This window comes from Phocoena phocoena, chromosome 16 (genome assembly GCF_963924675.1).
Source record: "Phocoena phocoena chromosome 16, mPhoPho1.1, whole genome shotgun sequence".
NCBI lineage: Eukaryota > Metazoa > Chordata > Mammalia > Artiodactyla > Phocoenidae > Phocoena > Phocoena phocoena.
The window spans coordinates 16,924,366-16,942,226 of record NC_089234.1 but is presented as its reverse complement, the minus strand read 5'-3'; the positions used below and the strand labels follow the sequence as shown (position 1 = coordinate 16,942,226).

General features: G+C 45.6%; 1 protein-coding gene across 15 annotated transcripts in view; it reads left to right on the top strand.

Moving 5' to 3' along the window:
* The window catches only part of TCF7L2 (transcription factor 7 like 2), a 195,930-nt gene that overhangs the window by 153,013 nt on the left and 25,056 nt on the right, over window positions 1-17,861 (top strand). The gene's annotated exons all lie outside the window — the stretch shown is intronic.

Sequence of the window (17,861 nt, the reverse complement as noted above, 5' to 3'; positions counted from 1 at the left end):
CCAGGTCGCAGAATCTGTGTAGTTCATTCTGATTCTTCACCATAATACCATTTCAGATAATTCCTAATTGAAACAATAGTAGTGGAGGGTATGAGATCCGACAACTTCACTGTGGGTTTGTGGTAACTATCGAGAAGAAATTCTACACAAAAATAAGGATTTTGTACTGACTTGTGATACAAACATAGAAACCTTGTGTACAGAGGAGGCTATTTCTGTTCCATGGTAGATATTTACTAGGAAATGAGAATTACAGAATACAAGTTACTAAGATTATGAATGGAATTTTTAGTTTTAATTGTTTTGGTTTTCAGTACAAATCGAGAAGGTGAAAGAAGGCAGTAAAACGTTGTCTGCAGTTGCCTGGGGCCCCCGAACCCCTTCTTAGCCATCCCAATTGCTCCAGTTGTTATGTTACAAGGGAGAGAAGTGCAGAAACCCCTATTGAAAGAAGCATCCATTCATATAATTAATTTTGCCATTGTAAAAATCATTTGTAAAATTTGCATTATTAACATTATCAAGTCACTAGTTGGTAAGACATCAGACATGACGAGAGTGAAGGGCAGCTTAGGGAGAGCTGGGCTTTAAACCCTCAGTAGATCGGAGTTAGGATCAAAGGCGCTTGCTTTATGTGGCTGTGCTAGACTTTGAAGTCCTGACTGCACCTACAGCACTCATTTCATCAAGTTCACTGGTGTCTTAATAGCAGATCAATAAGTTTCAAAGTCGGAGAGTTAATTTGATACTAGTGCTGATGCGGTCGTGCTGGGGAAGCCGAGAGAGAGGCAGAGAAAGCTGCCTATTAACAACTCCAGTACAGAACGCACAAAGATGCAGATTACCGATCTATCCCTGACCCTGAAAAGACAGGCTCTGGCCAGGAATGGGGAAGCCGTGAATTGATAAAGCAAGGGGTCCTTAATTTAGACATCTCAGGTTATCTGGAAGCTAGTCCACGCTTGAAAAATCTTTACTTGGATACACATGTACCTGGGTGTACACAATGTCCGTTTGGTAGAGATAAACATGTGACCGTGGAAACGCGTGCGCGGGCGCGCGCACACACACACCTACCTACCTACCTTTCTAAAATAAAAGGGGAGCTTTGCATAAGGACCACTGTAGGTTTTCAAGGGGTGTTGTGTGGGGGGAAAAGGCACAGAATCTGTTTCTGGTTTTTAAAGGGAGCTTTGAAAGTATGCTTGCATCATAGCGGGTTATGCTGATTTTTTTTTTAAGTGGCATTGGGAATATCTCCTGAAGTGAATAGTACCTAGGCAATAATAATTTGACACAAGTCCATTTTGATCCACTTGAAAAAAAAAAAAAAAGGAGCTCTTCAGGAGAAGTCTTAGCCCCAAGTTTTTCCTTCTTTGTAGCATAACTCGATGTGTGTGCAAACAAATGGGATTCTTTATTGAACCCTATCTCCGTTCCCTTACATGGGTTTCAATCAAGTCTCCTCGTTTTTATGATATGATACATTTTTTATGATATATTCCCTCGTTTTTATGATATGATACATTTTTTATGATAAGTTTGTTGGACATGAAGTAAACCAGTAGGTAAAGGCACTGGAAAATTGAGAGAGAGAATAAAAGTTGGGTCAAGGGCGAATGTTTTTATATATGTTTGGGATTTTTCTTTGTTTTCAATGGTTTGGTTTAGGGTCTTCTTAAAGGATAAGCATAAACATTGTGGGGTGTGTGGTAGAGATGACATCAGTGGCTATTGCAGGAGGGGATTTGGGGAGAGGTTTTTTTTTCTTTGTGCCAAGGGGAGGGTGTAAAGATACAGAGTTCAAAGATGCAAATCGCGAGAAAGTAGAAACCTTAAAAAAAAAATTTTTTTTTTTATAAGAACTTCCCCATCTGTATGTACAGCACCGGCTTCCCAGCATCGAAGGTCAGATTCACACCCTTTTCGAACAAAACTCTAATTTAGAATGTTCATCTAAGGGTTGATAATGGTATTAGAAGGCCAGTGGGGTGGTCAGTGGGTGTTGTAGATTAGCTCAGTGGCCATTGCGGCTTTACCTAGACCCCCACGATTCATTGGGTAGATTAACCATCACATCTGTCATTTTATCCCTTTTAGTTCTCCCCTTTTTACCACATTTAAAATACGAAGAGGGGGGTGGAAATATCATCTCGAAGACAGTTTATATGGAGCAAGCCAGTGAAGCTCGCTATTCCTAAAACGTCTAAGAAATCGCCATACATGTCTATGTGTGTATATATGTACAGTATAGTTATATGTGATATAACTTTGCGTGACGTATAGATGTTGAAATGATTTTGGTGAATTCAAATAAGTTGGTTATGCCAGGTAAGCTGCAAGTTTTTAAACTTAATTCCTTTTAATTAGTCTTTTGCCTGTCTTCTAGAGAAGGTTGTGCATTTTAATAATCTTGTAAGACATTTTCTGCTACTGGGCTGATGGCTCAGGTCATTAAGCTTCGGTTAGTTTAATTTCTGACAAAACTTCCAGTGCAAGTTTGCGGTACCCTCAGTTAGACAATCTTGGCTCGCCAGGAGGGTACCTGGATACTCTCTCTCTGTGGCGGTGTTTCGGGATCTGCAGTGTGTTAAGTGGTCTCTCGTTGAGTTGTGTTGTTTTCTGTGTGTTTATTACAGAAAGATTGTCACTGTTAAAGGGAACTTAAGAGTTTCTGTAAATGCAATGGTTCCTCCTGGATAAAGTGAGAGAGACAGTGCTTGGAATCTGGGGAATAGAGGTGGAAGGAGCCGAGCTGATGAAGGTGTTTCTTGTCAAATTTGTGTAGGAATTATTTACCGTGCTGTCTTTCCTGAGCTGCTACAGTAAAAGTGAAGACATGGAAAATTATCCCAGATGGGACGAATCGCTCATTCTCTGTTCTTTTTTTTAAAAAGGAAAAGATTTCAGGAAAAAAAAATCGTCTTTTTCTTTAGAACAGTATGAATAAAATCTGGACAGCTGTCGAAAAAGATATGCCATCTGCATTTTTTTTTTTAATTTCTAGCCGCCACCATAACTAAATAGCTTGAATAGTACATCTTTTTTTTTTCCCCTTCATACATAATGATCTCTACTTCATTAAAAGCGTATTAATCTGCTTCCCAGTCTCTTGGGAGACACCTTAAGATGATGATATTGTGGGTTTTTTTCCCCCCGAATTGTTAAAAAAAAAATTCTAGCAGATTTGGTCCCTGTCAGTCAGAAATAATTGTGTTCTTAATCTTGTCCCTGATGGATGACTCGGAGTTCAGCAACGGGCCGGCTCCAATGACAAATACAATATTAATATTCATTAACTGCTTTGACAATGCTAATTTTGATGCAGTAGTAAAGGGTCTTCCAAAGTTAGCGGCCAAAGCATCAGAGCTGCGCAAGGTGGCAAGATAATTTGTGCTGGTTTGCTGAGCTGAAGGCTTTTAAAGTCTATAGCAAAAAGCTAGGTACCACAAACAAAAAAGAGAAAGGGAAAAAAGTTCTGAAGCATTGGAAGGCAGGGCTGCGGAAATAATACGATCACAGTCCGCTAAAAAATTTGACACCTCTGATGCAGTTTCTTTGAGTGAAATTTCTACAAAGTTGCAACAAAAAAGCATAGCATGGTAAGTCAGCACATTCTTGATTTTGTTTAATCTTTTTGATCTTTTCAATTATCGCTATTTGAAGATCAATAGTCATTTTTTCCTACGATGCTTAGAAGATGCGCAGCGGTGGTTTAATATGTGTTAGGACCATTTGCTTTAAAGGAACATATCCACAAGTTTTCGGTAGGTTTTTTTTTTTTAAGTTAGTCTTGGAAAATGTTATACAGTAAATTGTTCTGAATTCTTTTACATATTGGTATTTTTAATGGTCTATTTTGACTTTTGTATACCCCCCCAACCAAAGGAAAAAAAAAAGAATTCAGCAAGATAATTAAGCTCTGGATGTTGTCAAGAATTTTGAGGGTGCTTTCAGCGGGCACAAAACTTAGGAGTGAAGTGGTCCTCTAACTTTATCTAAATTCAGCTGGCTCCCCCCTCCCCCCTTTCCTTCTCTGAACGGCGTCAGATAGCTATTAAAGCTTAATTTCACTGGAGAACTGCAAAGCATTACTTTCGCCAACTTAGGTGAACTTCTTTGGACTATTGAAATTGCCTTTATGTTTGCCAAGTCGGCAAACAAAATATCAGGCTTTGTTCTTTTGATTGAATGCCGGGTTGGGGGAAGAAGAAAAAAAAAAGAGTAAGAAAGCCCTGCCTTTTCTTTTTCTTTCTTTCTTTCTTTTTTTTTTTTTTTTTTTTGTTAAACACTCCTCCCTTTTTTGGGGGGGGTGGATTGTTGTGGAATCGGGTGAGATCCCAGTTACTGTGCCCTTCCCTATCAAGCGAGGTAATTCTGTGAATGGAACTGTGCTTGAGCATCCTGTCTGGCGGCGCTGCTGGTGTGAGCTGCTCCCCTGTGCCGCGGGTGCGCCGCGCGGCTGCAGGGCGGGTGCTGCCCTCCAGTGGAGCCTGCGGCCGGCGCGGGCCCTGGGCGGCCATCGGGGCGCGCGGCAGCATGCCCGCGAGCCGGCGGCGGGAAGGAGAGCCCCGCAACCCGCTCTAGATGGTAAGCGGCCCCACGCGCGCGCAGGCAGACAGGCGGGCGGGCGCGCGGGGCGCGGAGGCCGGCCCGCTGCGTCCCCGCGCCTGCCCTGCCGCGTCCCGGCTTGTCCAAGGCCGTTGCAGGCTCCTGCTCTCAGCCTCCGCAGGGTTCGCTGTCACTTTGCAGAAACTTTAAGATTGATGTCCCTTGACTGGTAAGGTGCCCGATGGAGTTGCTCTTTTTAGTAATTTTTTTTAACTCCTCTTAAACACACACAACGAAAAGAAGAAAATGACATGACTTTTTCATTCTGAACTTCTAGCCCGCGACTATAAAAACATGCTTTATGATTATTGTTTAACTCCGACGTGAATATTTGGGAGGGGGGGCCGTTGTTTCTTTTCGCCCCAGCAAGTTAAATCCTCTGAAACGCGCCACCCTCCTGGCTCCCCTCCTCTCTGGCTCTCCCCAAATATTTTCCTAAAGGATCCACATTTTTGTACTTTTTATATATTTTCTTCCAAGACCCATTTCCTCTCACCTCCATCTCAAACTTCTTTATTTAAAACAACAAAAACAGAACTTTGTTGAAGATGTGGATGAGGACGGTGGGGTATAAATGGGCAGCCCCTCCTGTTGTCTTATTGCATGTTGAAAGGAAGATCTCCTGGTTTTTTTTTGTTTTTTTTTTTTTGGCTTTTCTTGTTTTGGTTTTGGTTTGAGGACGTCTTTTTACAAAATAATCCCACAGAACTTTGCAGCCTTCGATCACCTTGTGGGGTGTTTTTAATGGAAATGTTCTAAACGTGGGTGTACTGCTGACAACGGGGCACCTTGGGGACCGCCTCGGAACAGAGCAGTGGGGCAGCAGATATCTGGGAATAGTTTCCTAGGAGGACTTAGTTTGAAGAAATTCACAAGATTTCCCTGTCCTTTTTAAGGAGGAGGTGGCTGCAGAGGAGGAGGTCTGTCTGGAATGTGTTGGCTCCTCTTGCTGTTTCCATTTTCCTTGTCTTTTGAGAAAGCCAGAATATAAATTTCTAGTCAAAGTTGCCCATCCTGTTGGCTGCCCTTTATGAGTTATTGTTGCTGAATGATTGGGAGCTGTCCGTCAGCGGGGAAGGAACTTGCAGTTTACTTAAGAAATTGCATGTGTGACAAAGGCAGCTGCCCCAGTGTGGTGGTCCACGTGAATAGAGGGAGGGAAGGCAATTAGGGGGCTGTGTTGGGGCTTTTTACTTGTCAAACTGGAGCCTCATTGCTTTTGTTACCTCCATGTAAAGGGAAATGGCAGGGTTTTGTTTTGGTATTAAGGGCCTTCCTTAAAGCTTGCTGCCTGACACTTACACAGGAAGGCCGGATAAGTCGAGAAAGAGGGGCCACGGAGCAGTATTTTAAAAGAGAAGAGGAAGAAAATTAAGAAGCCTCACTTTTTTGTTATCTTGAAGCCCTTCCAGCCCTTGTGTTTTTTTGTAGAAGGGGGTATGATGGGTGGGGCCTGGCTCGAGGGTTATTAACTTGTCTGGTGTATTAACAGATTGCTTAAAGACCAACATCATGAAAACAGCCCTGTGGGTTTGCAGATAAACAGCTGGGCAGTCGAGTCGGTAAATTAAAAACATCTCCTGTACGTTAGGTGTCTCGCGCCAGAAGAAACCGAATCTTTGCCACCAGTCTTGCTTCAAGCAAGACAGGGCCGGGATCCCATGTGGCAGTAGGGGTGTTTTCTTACCTGCATGCAAATCAGAGTTGTGTGTTTGCTTTTGAAGAGGGTGAAATGATTTAATTAACACTTGGGGTGGGAAAGGACCTGAAAGGTCTTCTGGGCGACTTCTGTCCTCTGCAACTTTCTTGTGTCGTTAACCCCCTCCTGGAGCAGACACCCTCCCACACTCCCCTCCTTCATGGAAAAGAGGACGATTTCAGGCCTATGATGTCTGAGTCTCTCAACTCCAATTAAGTTAAACCCACACACATGTACCTGGCCCTGGAACCTAGGAGAGACCCCAGAAAAGTAAGTCGGGTTGGTGGGACTCAGGGATTGCCTTTTCTCTTTTCTCTTTTCTCCTTTCTCCTCCTCTCCTCTCTCCTCTCTCCCTTCCCCCCCACCCCCCGTCTCATTCTGGGGAAGCTCACAAAACTCACAATCAAAAAAGCAAGTCAGCCTTCAGACTACTGGAATGCCAGTGAACACAGGAAGCTTCCGTTCTTCTGCTTCCAGAGAGGTCAGTTGAAAATCTTTCAGGCACAGTCTGTTACTCTGGAAGGAAAAGAGGGGTGTGTACGCGTGGCTGGCAAGGCCCTACCAAGTGTCACTCCCGTGTCACTGTGACAGGAAAATACACTTTCCCCCTCCCTCCCCCTCTCCCATGGCAGCCCTCTCCCTGAGAAATTTGTTTTGAGGGATTTGACAATCTTGCAGATAAAGTGCCTGCCTACTGCATTCGGTTGATCATTTTCCCTCACGGCTGACCGTAATTTCTTAGCTACTCTTAGCGGTAGCTCTGTCCCTGCTGCCCAAGGTAACCGGTGAGGGAGGGGAAGTCTGCTTAGTGCCCTGAGCTGGCTGGGGAAGATGGGCCTTCCCCCTTCCTTCACGGATTTCCTAGTGGTACAGAGTAGAAACTAGGAGCAATTTCTTTTCATTAACTTTTAAAAATTTAATCTGCAACCAGTTGAACTAGATTATTTGGTTTCTTTTGTTTTATTTTGTTTTTGGTTTCTGAGGCATGTGTGTGGACAGGGAAGAATCAACGAAATAACTGCAGGCATTGTGATCGTTCCGAGTACCCCAGGACAGAAATTGGGAGCCATCTCCATCTTTTAAGATGCTTTTTTTCAGCTCTTTAAGTGAAAGGAATAAAGGGAGGGGAAGCTGGGAGGAAGAAGAAAAGTGAGAAAAGCAATAAGGGAGGAGAAAAAAAGCTGGCCCAGTCCCATCTTGAAGGTACAGAGAAAGTTTTTTTTGAGGTGGAGAGAAAGAAAACCAAAGCTATTATGTACCCTAGGGATACCATCTTAGTGGGAATGGAAGATTTGAGTGGGAAGGGAGGCACGGTGGCCTCTGGGCTCACTCTCTTCCACCAGTTGGGCAGTTGGCACCTCAATTTGAATTGCTGGGTGAGTAGTGAGGGGTGTGTGTGTGTGTGTGTGTGTGTGTGTGTGTGTGTGTGTGTGTGTTCGTGTCCTTGCTTATGGTCTTGACCATTAAACCTTTGTGCTTTTTTTTAAAAAATTCAGACGGTGGGAAGGAAAAACAAGACAAGAATAAATGGTCATCTCAAGCTGTGCTCTTTCACGGTGTACTTTTCATAGTGGTTTTTGGGGGAGGGGGGAAAGGGTTAAAGAAAAAAAAAGATGGGGAGGAGAGAAAGCTTGACTTTCATCACAATCCTTACGGTTCTATAGCGAGGCAGACCTGGCTCCCCAAGTGCAAGTGAGCTGGAATCTGGAAAAGGGCGGTGGGATTTGGGATTTCTTCTAACAAATAATTTTTTTCCGCTTCACCCACCAGGGTGGGCTCCACTGGAAGAAAGAGAAGGAAGAATGACATGCCCTCATAGAGGAGCATACTTTGGAAGCTTGAGACATTTTTGAGCTATAAGGCTTTTCCAGTAGCAGGGCTTATGTAAACCGTGTATTGTGGTTTCATATTTAATGCTAACTTTCTGTTGCTTTGTCTTTGGTTGTATTTATTTTCAATCTCCAAATTTAGATGCTGCTGGCCTTTTAGGGCTCCAGTCTTGCTTGCAGTGTTTGTATTTTGTAAACTTAATATAAAATGTGTTTTGGAAACCCGAGCAAGAGACTGATGACCGCCTATTGTGCTGTTAATGGTTAGGAAGAAGGCCCTTTTGCAATACCAGTTTGGGGCTTAGAATACGGGATACCGTGTTCAACTCTCGGGTCCAATCCTTTGCCACGAGCTGTTAAGAGCATTCTCTTGAATTCGGAGGCGATTCCTTAATTGTCATTATTATTGCTTTCGTTATTATTTTGTTGTTGTTAAATGGCCAAACGGAAACATTTGCAGTGGTCAGTCAGCTCTTAGATCCCATATTTGGGGGAAGAAGGAATGAAATATACTATACACCGTAAGAGTCCTTGTGTTTTCAAAGTCATGAATTAAAATCCTATATGTCGTGTTGAACTATCAAGGTGGTAGATAGTTCTCTGGTTGAGCGTGAAGGAACGACAGATGTATGTCTTGGTTTTCCTTTCTGGTTCCGTGCAGCTTTCTAGTTCAGTGTACACTTGTGTAAACTGTCAAGAATTGTGGCAGAGAGAGTGCAGGCTGGCACTGCAAGTGTACAAATTGTGTTGCCACAAATTTCCCACCCAGCACAGCCTCCCGTTTTCAGATTCCTGAAAGGTTCCAGACCTTTGTTTACTCAAATTACTTGGGGTTACTTCATAGCGGTCCTGCTGCTTTGGGGATGGGGAAACCTCCATTCTTTATGGCTTATGGGAAGGGAGTTCCTTTGAAAGGGTAAATTCCCGACTCTGATGATACAGATATTATGATCTTTGTATTGTCACAACAGGCTGCTGCCTCCGTGTTTTCTGGAAGCAACAGAGCCTGCAACCTTGTATTTTTAGGGAAACCTCCCCTTTGTGGTTTGGGGATGGTGGAGGCCTGGTTGACTATGTCATGGAATTCTTTCCTTCTGCAATATTTTGTTATGTGATGAAATCCTGACATGCCCTCCAGATTACATACTTCTGCACACATTCGAAGGCTTTTTTTTTTTTTTTTTTTAAGTGAACTTTGCTTGGGTCATTCCCATGTTACCTTAAACTTTCGACAGCTGCATTCAGAGGGGGTAGCGGTGCTGTGTCCTCCTTACCACACTGAATTTCCGTGCCCTTTTACATATATCGTTTATGGAGGCTATAGATGTCTGTTAAAGAATGCCCACGTTTGGGACACTAACGGGGCAAAATAGAGCAGAAGAATGCAGTTTTGCCTTTGCTTTCGTCTTCTCTTTAGTCTCTCTTTGCTGAATTCCTGCCAAATCTGAGGTTTGGCCATTTGTATCCGTGGGCCCCGTGAAAATGTCCATCCCTCCTCTCGGTTCACTTGTTTGTTGCTAGAGAGAAATCTACCTGCTCTCTGAAGGAAACTTATCAGACTCATGTAACAGGCATGGTTTTCAAATACCGTCTAGATTGGAAAGTTAGGCACAGGGTGTTTAAGAAATACGAAAGACATTTTTATACAGCTGTTCATTATAAATAAATTAGAAAGGTGGTATCAGATTTTGTTCACTGCTTCTTTCTTGAAATCCCCAGGATGTAATAACCATTATGTACTTAAAACTTATTCTAAATCAAAATTGGTGATTTCCTTTCCATCTTATTTAGGAATCCCTAGATTTGGGGTTGTTGTGTTTGCGGGGGGAGATGGTCTGGAAATCATTATTTTTTTAAAAGTTGTTTTAAATTTGAGCTTTTGGATTTCTTCATTTGGAATAGGTTAGTTTTATTCCTGGCTCTGTTTTGAAAATCGGCTCTCCTAGAAACAGCTGTACTCTCTTACCCAAGTCCCAAACATTCCCTGCAAACTCGGACACTTAACAAGATTGATTATGCTAACGCTAATCATTGAATGCCCAAGTAGTAGAAAAATATCTCGCGGGAGGGTGGAGGTTGCCTTTCCTGGGGAATTATTTCAGGGTGGAGCGGCTGGTCCTCATTTCTGAGACCTGGTGGAGGATTAAGATGGTCAGAGGGCCCCCTTGTGCCGCCGTACCCCTCACTCCCCTCCGGGATCCTGTGGCAGGCAGGAAGAAAACCCTGGGAACTCACTGGTCAGGGGGGAGCCTGGACTGGGCGGGCCAAGACTTAAGCTCGCAAGTGCTTTAAAGGTTAGTTGGGGGAAGCACAATGGGATGCCTTCTTTTTATTGGAAAATAAATGAGAATGAGTGGAAATGAATTATATTTAATGAACTTAACTGGAAGTAATTGTTCAAGAGCCTGTGAAAGCACAGCCCTGCTGGGTTGGGCCTTGGCTGCGACGTTCACAAAGCCAGGCAGCCGGAGCACATCTTTATTTTCAAGGTTTCAGTGTTCCCCTTCGTGTGTCCACTCCCCACCCTAACACCTCCAGCCCCCCTCCCACCCTCCCCTCCTCCTTCTGGGGGATTGAGAAAAGGTCATTAAGAAACGCTGAATTTGGCCCCTTAGACCCTTAATGCTTGGCAATCTGTTTGGTGTGTTACCCGCCGGGTTGTTATATTATAGAAGGGGCAAAACAAACAAACAGACAAAGAAAAAAAACCCCCAAAAACACCCCAAGAAAGGCCAAGAGCTTAGGATGGTTTGTGTTAGTTCTGTGTATATGCATGTGTGTATGAGAATGTGGATGAAAATTGGCTGCTCATTTACTCCCTCCCTGCCTGCCCTGTTCAATCATTTCCCTGCACGAGGAATTTTAATGCCTGTGTGAGTACAGGACGAACTGTGAGTCGGCAGAATTTCATAGACGGCTGGGAGAATCTTCTCTCTCCCTCTTCTTGCTGTCTAAATGGATTTGATTCCAGAGAAAGAAGGGTTGCGGCGGGGAGGGAGAAGAAGTCAGCCATTGATGATTCACAAAACAAATAAGCAGCACCCTGAGTGTCAGTCTCTGGTGGTTGTAGAAGCTATAACTTTGCAGCCTTATGTGCACAGGATTCAGGCCAGGTGATGCAGGCTGGGTGATGCAGGGTGATACAGGCTATAGTTGCAGAATGGGTGTTTCTTTTTTGCATCTCATAGGTAGACCTCCTTTCTCTTAACCACCTCATTTCTTTAAGCAAAACTTTCTCGGTGTTATTTATTATTTCCAACAGGCAGTGCTGTAGCCATCAGTAGAAGTCTTGCCCAGGGAAACAGTGCCCCCTTAGCTGGGGGCAAGGCCTTAGAGTGGAGCAGTGTCCAACCATGAACAGCGCCTGCACTAGGTGGGTCCTCGCTGGCTGGGCTTCGGACAGCTGTGAGGGGAGAGGGGCAGAGTAAAGGGTGGAAAGCAGCCCTTCAGGCCGTGGTGGATGTCCGCCCGCCACCCTTCCCCTCTGTGCATGCAGGAGGTTTACGGGATACAGTAGCGAGATGCTCAGCAGATAAGTGAGGCTGTGCGCACCGGCCTGGATACAGGCTCCTCCCTGATGTCATCATCCCAGTAACGGAAGTGGCTGCTCCTTTGTTGATGCAGTCAGTGGGTTGTTTAGGCAGGAAGGTTACCATCGCTGACCCTTCCACTCTGGTTCATAGCCCAAAAAAATAAGACTAGTTGAGTCAACAAGGGGTTGTTGATGAGGAAGAAACAGCCTCTCCTCATCCCAGCCCCTCCTTCTCATCTGCGCTCCATGACTCCAGTGACTAGCAGCGTCTATCAACGTTTCACTAGTCGCCATTGACCTTGGTGCAGCCATAGTAAGTGGCATCTGGAAAAAAGTGCATAGAGATGAGCCATAAACCCATTTTTCAGTGTAAACCTTGAGTGAACAGTGTCCCTTCCTGATGCTGATTTCAGACCCTGGGAGGGCCGGTCATCTGAGACTCTGGAGACCCTTCATATCCACCCTGGGGAGGGGAGAAGGCTGACAAATGCTCCTCTGTGCTGCTTTTGTTTTATTGTGCTGGCCCCGTAAAGGCGCTTTCTGGCCCCATTTTTCTTCTTCAGAAAGGGAGAGCCATAGGGGAGTATTGAAGAGGAGGGCCGGCCACCCGAGAGGCCAGGGCTAGCAATGGCTCTATTTGTTTTCAACGTCTGTTGATTAATAGGTTGCGGGGTGAATGGCGAGCTTTCATTCCCTTTGGGTTCCCCACAGTTAGAGAAGGTGGAGGGGTTGGGGTGAGAGGAGGGCCAGCAGGGGGATCTAGAAGGGCCTGAATCACTCTTTCACTTGCCGGGTTCCTGATCGAGAGCAACATTTGGTGGACGGGTGTGTGGGCGCTCGGCGATGAGGGTGGCACGGCCAGAACACCGGGCTTAAGGGTTCTCGAGGGGTCAAAGGTCAGCCACAGGGGGTGCCCCCTCCCCACTCCTCCCGCTGCAGTAGGATGAATACTTTGGGTGGAAAGGCTTTGTGTGCTTCGAGGGCTGTTAAAGGACCTTTTCTTTCTAATTTCACTATTCAGTGCTCAAAACTCATAGGGCCTGATGAACAGAACCGGGGGAGAAATGAGTAACAGCCATTCCTCCAGGTAGGAAACATAAAGCCTCAATAATTTAAAGTCAGATGAGGATTTTGGTTCCTTTTAAATAGATGGTGTTTCCTTCATTTAATAAGTTCGGGTTTTTAGCTGACTTTTTCTTTGCTGCCAGAACCGACCACGTCTATCACCAGAGTCCTGCTGGGCCCTGATATCGCTTGTGTGTCTGTATTTGAGAAGCAGAAACATGCCACTAAATGTTTTACACCCCTCCCTCCGTAATCCGCCACATGGTGTAAAAACCCCTGCTAAAGATGCCTCGTGCTCCATAGCAGGGGTGTGCCTGGCTGAGGCGGGGAGCCCTGAGCTACTCCTAATTGGGGGATGGCGGGAGCATTGTGTGCTGAACTGGTCTAGGTTCCAGAGACTGGCAGGTGGGGAGTATGGGGGACAGATCCCCTTATGAGGCCTGAAGCATCTATGTCCAGCTGGGAAGGCTGGCCCAGGCTGGGCTTCCTGGGTGCCGCTCACTACCCCACCTGGCAGTGAACCCCGTCCCAGGGCTCGTCTCTGCAGACACAGCAGCAGGAGGTAGAGTCGGACAGGTGAGCTCGCAAAGCCTGTGACCTGGGACAGGTTTCCTTACCTGCCGGGTGAGCTAATGACAAATGCAACTACTTCGTAGGTTTCTTTGTGAGGACTGAATAAAGTCTGTCACACTCAACACAGGCTCCATTAGATCAGCTGGTGTGAGCCAGAGAGGTCTCGGTCAGAGGACTGTCTAGGCAAGGGGTCCTGAGTGGCGCTCTGGGTGAGTTTCAGGCGCCGGTAGTGCTGGTGTGTATGGGCAACTATGGCCTAACTCCCTGACCTTGTGTGGAATATTTTAGGAATGTTTGCTGCTTTTTTGTGGCTCAGAGATTCCCAGTGCTCATCGTATTCTTTCAGGCTTAACTTGCAGCAGCTTAAGCTCTCCATGCAGCCTCCCATGATTGCCACTCTCACAACCTTGAACTTTAGTTAGCTGTCCCTGATTTCGCACCCCTGGGTAGTTTTGAAGACATATTTAATATTTAGATAAAGCGCTTGCCTAAGAGGCACCTAGTTTTATGTTACAGTTACTTGCCTTGAACACTGGGCTCCGTAGAAAGATAAAAGAGGGAGGAGGTACATATTTCAGCCTGTTTACCCCACCAACACTCCCAGCAGACATTGTAGCTTTAATTTAGATTCCGGATGCATTTCTGGAAGGTTTTCCGTGTCCCTCACAAAAGGTGCTTTTCACATCTGAATTTTCTTAGGTTTGTACAGTTTTGAACACAATCCTTAAAGACCTCTTTAAAGAAGTGGGAGCTGTTCGTAGCGAAGGGGAAAGTCTAAGGGACATTTGCTATTTGGGTGGTGGTTCCGTGTTTCGTTTATATCAGCTCCCACGTCGAGGCCCTCCCCCTGATTCTGGAAGGACCTTGGTTGTCATCGGCTATTCTTGTTTAACCTTCAACTCTTCTGTGGCAGTGTTATTTATTAGCATAATAAAGTGATGGCTTTTCTCAAAAGACATAATAAAATACATTTATGGACCAAACATCGCATTTTTAAGCAGGGCGTGCACCTGAGGGAGGGTGGCTGCAGGACATCCGTGTACTCTTGCCCCGCCGTGCACATCTTTGCCTTTGCAGTAAGGAGTGCGGTCTGTGACTGCGTTGCCCCCTGTGACTTTAATGACAAGAGACCGGAGGGGTAGCAGACGTCACCTTCACTGGTCCCTCGTTGTTAGTATTCACTGGACTGTAGTTTTCAAAGCTTCTTTGCACGGCATGTGTGGACGTGCCAGGCACTGTGCTGATACGCACTTTGCAGGCGTGATCTCTTTTAATTTTCACAACAACCCTGGTCGGTAGACACAGTTCTCATCCGGAGTTTACACAGAAACGAAGGCCCGTGAGAGGTCACACAGCTGGACTGAAGTAGGATTTAAACCCGAGTCTTCCTGGAATTCTCAGACTTCACTCTTGGTCACCGTGTGCAAGCCAGTGGGCTCTAAAACCATTTTTTAAAGACGCTGTGGTAATAAGGTATTGGACTGAACGGTTTCTGAAGTGCTCTCTACCTCCCCAGCTCTACTCTGTGATTCTGAGTAGATGCCATTTAAGAGCAGCGACATTTACTGAATTAATCTGTGAGGCTGGCTCTGTCTGTCCTTCTCTTCTTCCGATGCTTACTGTTGCAAGTTGGTGGTTCTTATGCAGTTTATGAGAGTGTGCCCCCCACTCCCACAGGCTGGGCATTACAGGGGACACAAAGGTCTGCAACACATAGTCTTTGTCCTTCAGGGACTTAGCTATGGTGGCACCAAGAAAGGTTATTGCGACCCCAGCAGTGGACATAATATGGTGCAGACAGAAGGGACTGTGGGGATCTGAGGCTGGAGAGACATGGGCATTTTCTAGAAGGACGTCCTCCCATCATAAAAGCAGTCCAGGTACAGGCAGGTTCAGTGGGAGTGGCAATTAGACCCTGGTTTCTACACGTATGACTGCGTCTCCCTGCACTTGCTTAGGAACCAGCCAGCCTGGAGAGCCGTGTGATTGTATTGTTTCTAGGGACTTGCCTGTCATGCAGTCACATCAGAAGAGTTCCATGTCCCAGTGGTCCCTGCATCCCCCCATCCCAAAGCCAGGCAGCAGTTAAAACTTCAGATCCCTTTACCCTCCTCTGACCACCCCTCCCCATGCTACAGAGTTTTGACTGAACAGGAAGAGACTAATTGACTAGTAGGCTGAGATGTACAAAATAATGTGAGAGTGATGGCAGTCAGAACAGGTGTCCAACTTTTGTTAGAATCCCCTTTATACACGTATCTAACAGGAAGAGGGAGCATTTTTCTCACATACGTGTGAACTTCACTGTTGCCCAAATGCTATCTTCGTCCTTCAGTGGACAGGTAGAGAAAGAGGGTCTCCCCAGTGTTTCCTGCTTGGAAGACAGCCATGGAATATGCACTTCTGAACCGCAAACAGAACCGTGCCATCGGGAAGCTTCTCCCGAACAACAAAAATAGCAACAATGATAAGCCACCTTTCCTGTGCTTACCATGTGGCAGGTTTTGCACTAAGCCCTTTCCATGGATTCTGTCAGAACTAGGACACACTTCATGATTAGGACTCAAGTCTCTTAACGTTTGTGCTTGTCTGGGATCTCGTGGTTCTCTGGTCTAGGGGTCATGGCTAAACAGAAGAGACACCTGTGGTAACTCCATGGGCAGACCCAAGATGCGTGGGTCCTGAGCCCAGACCTACCGAATCAGGTCCCTCCTGAGAGATTTCTTAGTATCAGGGATCCAAGTTCGTGATAAGCACCCTGAGAGATGCTTGACTCGAGCAGAGCTGGGGAATGCAAGTCTCACTGCCCTTTTCCCATCACAGGTTTATACACTTGCTTTCTTCCACTGCTTGTGGTGGCCTCGTTCCCTGGAAGTCCTTCAGACTCCTAAGTGACGATCTTCCCTCCCTTGGGCTATCTGTGGTTCTTCCCACGGGTCCCACAGTTTCTCCACACTTATTTTAAACTGTCTGGGACTGGTCTGCTTTCTTTTCTTTTTTTAAAATAAATTTATTTATTTATTTCTGGCTGCGTTGGGTCTTTGTTATTGCACACGGGCTTTCTCTAGTTGCGGCGAGTGGGGGCCACTCTTTGTGGCGGTTCATGGCTTCTCACTGCGGTGGCTTCTTGTTGCGGAGCACGGGCTCTAGGCGCGCGGGCTTCAGTAGTCGCAGCCCGCGGGCTCTAGAGCGCAGGCTCAGTAGTTGTGGCACACGGGCTTAGTTGCTCTGCGGCATGTGGGATCTTCCCGGACCAGGGCTCGAACCCATGTACCCTGCATTGGCAGGCGGATTCTTCTTTTTTTTTAACTTATTTATTTTATTTTTGACTGCATTGGGTCTTCGTTACAGTGCACGGGCTTCTCACTGCGGTGGCTTCTCTTATTGCGGAGCACAGGTTCTAGGCTGGCGGGCTTCAGTAGTTGTGGCTCGCGGGCTCTAGAGTGCAGGCTCACTAGTTTGGCGCATGGGCTTAGTTGTTCCATGGCATGTGGGATCTTCCCAGGCCAGGGCTCGAACCCGTGTCCCCTGCATTGGCAGGCAGATTCTTAACCACTGCACCACCAGGGAAGCCCTGGTCTGCTTTCTTTTATTTCAGCGGGTGTGTGTCTTTCCAACCAGATAGAAAACTTCTAGAAGGCAGCAACTGTCATTTTCCTTTCCTCCTAATGGTCTCCACTCCATCTGATAGGTTTTGTCTCTTGCTCTTTTCCCTGTCCACCCCAGCACACAGTGAGAGCTTATTTGTTGGTTATTTTTCAAGTTGTCCGAAACAGAAATGGTTCCTGAAAGACTCCTCAGTGCATGACCAGGAGATGCTGGCACTGGCCTTGGAGTGGCTGCCCTTCACTCAGCTGACTTGGGCCATGTCCAGACCTTCATAGCTGCTGACGAAGGAAGTGTTACTGGGTGCTTTTAATTTCGATGTTGTGATTGCAAAATGATAGCTCACGATACAAGTCTCCCATGAGCCACTAGCTACCGTCTTTCTCTGAAAGTGTCCAGTTGTTTATAGAAATCATTAAACCCGGCTGTTGGGCGTGTTGGCTTCTTTTTCTGTGTTTTTTTCCAGGAGCATTTAGGAAAGCCATATTTTTCTTTCCAAACATACCCATGAAAAAGTTAGAAGAGCCTTTTAAAACGCCCTCCCCACAATTAACTGTGGTAAGAAATACTCTTACTATATCACAGCCCTTCTTTCTTCACCCATTAAAAAAAAAAAAAGGACAAGAAGGAAAACAGAGAGAACTAACTGCTTGGTGGTCCCTGAACTCAAGAGGCGCTAGTGGGCAGCACTTGAACCTTCCTTCTTTTCTTTTAATGCAATTCCTTTTCCTTGATGTTAATGCAAGCTGTGCCTTCCTAAAAGTAATAAAAGGAAATGAAGACACGTTCTAAAATGAAACTTGACTCTAATCCATTCATCATCTAATACTAGCCTCTTTATCTTTGCTGGTACCTAATCTGGTTAAATGTCCCTGTTGTAGGATTTTAGTGAAAATCCTCTATGGGGAATAGGGTTTTTTGCAATTGGATTACTCTCGATAAATGG